This window comes from Ranitomeya imitator, chromosome 2, assembly GCF_032444005.1.
Source record: "Ranitomeya imitator isolate aRanImi1 chromosome 2, aRanImi1.pri, whole genome shotgun sequence".
Classification (NCBI taxonomy): domain Eukaryota; kingdom Metazoa; phylum Chordata; class Amphibia; order Anura; family Dendrobatidae; genus Ranitomeya; species Ranitomeya imitator.
Genome location: NC_091283.1, coordinates 625,239,821 through 625,244,163, shown reverse-complemented (window position 1 = coordinate 625,244,163; position 4,343 = coordinate 625,239,821). Strand labels below are relative to the sequence as shown.

At 43.8% G+C, this 4,343-nt stretch overlaps 1 pseudogene; it reads left to right on the top strand.

The window, feature by feature from the left end:
* The first annotated feature begins 2,712 nt into the window (after positions 1-2,712).
* LOC138666749 (EKC/KEOPS complex subunit Tp53rkb pseudogene) lies at positions 2,713-3,560 on the top strand (annotated as a pseudogene).
* The last annotated feature ends 783 nt before the right edge of the window (positions 3,561-4,343 follow it).

The following is a 4,343-nucleotide window of genomic DNA, read 5'->3' as shown; positions in this document are numbered from 1 at the left end:
ATTTTATGATTCTTATGATGTAAGTTGTACTGCTGTGATACCATAATTTTCCACGGGATTAATAAAGTGTATCGTATCGTATGTATAAAATGGACAGCAGAAGCACAAAATAGACAGCACAAGTACAAAATAGACAGCACAAGTACAAAATGGACAGCACAAGTACAAAATGGACAGCACTCGGACCAATGTTATTCTATAGGGCGCTGCTGAGAAGCGATTATTTTCTGAATGTGAAAACATGGCAGCATGCACAAGTTTATTCTAAAAATGGGATGAGACTTGCCCGTTCAGGTCTATAGGGGCGCAAATCAGATGCCATACCGAGCCACAGTGTAACATCCGATGTTTAGGGATATATTGCAATTCTGTACCTTAGGAAAATGTAAATGGTTAATAGACGCTGTGGTAAAAAAAAGGATTGTATATGGATAAGTGAAAAAAAAAATCGTCTCACTTTTCTTGATGACTTTTTATACCTACTCTAGGACATACATCTATTTCTCAGGCTATGTTCACACTGATTTTTTTTAATGCGAGTTGCTTCAAGAAACAATATTTTTTAGAGACATTTTTTTTCTGAAGAGGTTTAGAAGAGATTGCGATAGATTTTGAAGTAAAACTCTTCAAAAACTTATTTAAAAAAAAATGTCATGCACTTTTCCACCCTTCAATAATTTTTCAAATTTCGAGGAAAAAAATGTTGAGAAAAAAAAATGTAAAAAAAAATCTCCTCATGTGAAACGCAAAGAGGAGATGACGAGTTGTGAGGTGAATTTTGGAGGATTATGTGTCAGTGAATGTTTCTATAACCTGAGAAATCCCATATTTGCTCCAGAACTGTATCTATGACAGAAAACTGACTGGATGTCATCACTTCTCTACATATTAAGGCATACTTGGCTCATGGGTGCCACACACAGGACAAATGTCACTCAGGCATGTAAGGGGAGGATGCAGGAGTGGGGGGAATTCCTGTTTTACACACTTTCCCACACCACCAGGGCTGAAGTAGGGCTACTACCATGTCTGCATGATAATACACAGGCAGCCAGCTGGGGACCAAGTGTATTCAAAACATTGGGAACAATTGCATACCATTGCATACCAATAGATAAAGAATTCCAGGATAAAGAATTCCAGGATAGCAAGTGACAAGAAGTTGACACCATGAGCCCCCCCCCAGAGCACCGGCCAATCACAGCACGGAATTCAAACACTACCCCGCCCAAAACCTGGAGAGTCAGGGGATAAAGCTGTCACCTAAGGTCCTGAGATTTCAGAACTATCACAATCTGTGACTGATCTCACCTGAGCCCCAGGACTAAGGACCTCCATAACTACAGACCACCAGGACTAAGGACTTCCAGGATCAAGGATCGAAGAATCCAGTGAGACCTGAGCATCTGCTACGTCCCATCTCGTAAGTATACTTCTTCCTTACACTGTCATAGGGAGCTTGTACCAGTGCTGTGATGTCAATGGGCAGTTGTCCCTGCAAGTGGGAGGCTGGTGGGATAAACACGTGTGGGAGTGTTTCTGAAAGGTTCAGGATTATAGATGCTGTGACTTTTCTGATTCACTTTCTTGTTAAACTGTTGTCTTGTTGTCAGTAATTCTTGTGCAGCCACTCTGATGGGGAACAATAGATTGTGATCTGCTCCTCCACAAATAGTGGGGAGATCAGCATGGTGGCAACTGAAGTATTTCTTGTGTGTGATAGGTCCAGACCTGGGCGATCGGCTGAACAAAGACCACACAAGAACTGGTACCAGTTGAAGTATTTTTTGCTTTAGCTGGATGCTGTATGCTTAAGTTATGTTAAATTGTTGGTGGAAATGTGAACATCGCCTTTGATTACTGTACATGTGAACAGAGCCTTTCAGTAGAACGGAACCAGCAGCAATCTATTGTCAGAAAGTTGTGCTAAGTAAAATTGATTTCGACCGGATCTGGTCTTTTAACATTGAAGTCTATGAAAAACAGATCTGTTAACTGGTCATCCATTTTTTCCTTATTGATCAGTTTCAAATGGATGACCATTTAGCTTTCAATGTTAAAAAAATGTATCCAGTTGAAATAATTTTTATTTTTTTTTTTAGTCTGGACAACTTGTTTGTCAATGGATTGCAGTTGGATCTGTTCTAACTGACTACTGGTAATTCTGGCTGAGGCTAAATCTACCCTCCCCATGGGGAATACAGGAATGCTCAGCTGAGTTGCTGTGTAGGGAGTAAGGAAGATAGCTGTCAGTAGAGCCAATGGTTTTCAATATTTTTGTATGGCCAGCCTTTATACTGTGACAGTCGACCAATGATTGTCTGTTTACTTATAGGAGTCCCATGAGATTAATAGTTTAAAATAGTGAAAAATAGAAGTATGTATTCTTTCCATGTTTTATGGCTTATGCACATGATATTGCCTTTTAAGACCCATATCTATCAAATATTTATGGTGTATCCTTTAGATATGTGATATGTCTGATTGAAGGAAGTCTAGACAATGCTAAGTAGGATGACCCTCATGTGTAAATGAAGCCCCTCACCACTCTCTGGCCATTTTCAGGAAGTAACTAGACTCCTGTAGTGCAGTGATGCCTTTCCGTCCCGGTAGATTGTTCATGACTGCCATTTGTATGTAGAACATACATTTTTCATGCTGTGTATATCTCTACCATTGTTTGACCCAATGCTTCTCACCACAGGACCAATTATGGCCAACATAAAGGAATGTATCCTGAATGGGTTAGCCTTTACCATGAATGCTGTGGAGAACAGTGCGGACAGCATAAGCAGGGAGCAGACTCGGCGGTACCTGGGGGGGCTGCAGCTCATGAAGCAGGGGGCTGAGGCTCGGGTGTACCGGGGAAGTTTCCTGGGGAAAGCGGCTGTAGTGAAGGAGCGTTTCCCCAAGACTTACAGGCATCCTACGCTGGACGAGAAGCTGACACACCGGCGGACCGCCCAGGAGGTGCGCTCAATCTTCAGGTGCAGGAAGGCAGGTATTGCCACTCCTGTGGTTTATTTTGTTGATTATGTCTCTAACTGCATCTACCTGGAGGATATAGAAGGATCAGTCACTGTTCGGGACTTCATAATGACAGCGCAAGAACATGGCAGCAGCCTGTACAGCCTTGCAGAAAGGATTGGTCAGATATTGGCCTGGATGCATGATGAGGATGTCGTCCATGGGGACCTGACCACCTCGAACATACTCCTACGGCCTCCACATCCGGACTTAAACCTGGTGCTGATCGATTTCGGCCTGAGCTTCATCTCTGCTCTCCCAGAAGATAAAGGTGTCGACCTTTATGTCTTGGAAAAGGCTTTCCTCAGCACTCATCCCCAGACAGAGGACGTGTTCAGAGCTCTGCTCCAAAGCTACACAGTCGCCTCCAAGAAATCCAGCCCCGTCATTAAAAAACTGGACGAAGTCAGACTGAGGGGCAGGAAGCGGTCCATGGTTGGGTAGACCGTCGTATATAGGACATCCTTTGGGTTGCATTTGATATTCTGTTTATGATGGTGATGAAAATACTATTAAATCTTGATACTTTTTTATGCCAGTGTGATATAGGACAGATGCAATGTTCCTCCAGCCAAAAAGGAAACTCCAACACCGCCATCCATAATCCCGCCCCTGATTTTCTTTCTCAATGGTTTATACTCCAAAGTACTGTTTCTGCCATCAACCATTATTGGCCATTAGGTCATTAAGCGATCATTGACCTGTCATCTGGTCACTCAGTTGTACCGCCGTCTCTCTCAGCTGTCCCTAGAAGTCAGTGACAGTAAGGGTGTTTATTCGTCACTCATCTCTTCCTGGCAGATAGTCACAGTAGGAGGTCACCCCCTCATTCTTTCAGGTCTTTCTGGTAGTCAGTCATCCATCTTAGGCCTCCTTCACATGTCCTAATATTTACGGTACTGGAAAAAAAACAGTATCGGAGATGCCCTGTGTTTCATACGTATGCCGCATCAGTATCACACGTATCTACACTGGATACAAGCCAGCACACATTGCTCTGTTCTCAGGCGCCAGGTGCTGAAGACAGCTCACATTGTCCTCTACTCTCCCTACAATTAGGCTAGGTTCACATTGCGTAAATGGGTTAACGCTAACGGACTGCATTGCACGGCGAAAATGTCGCAATTAACGCTGTGCAACGGGTCCGGCTATATTCACCTGGCCCGTTCCACCGATGCACGCCACTCCGTCCTCCAAATCCTCTGCCTTTGACGTTCAGTTCAGAGGGTGCGATGACACGCTTAATGCGCAACGCCCTCTGACTGAACAGTCACAGCCAGAGGACCCGGAAGATGGAGCGGCACGCAGCAGTGGAT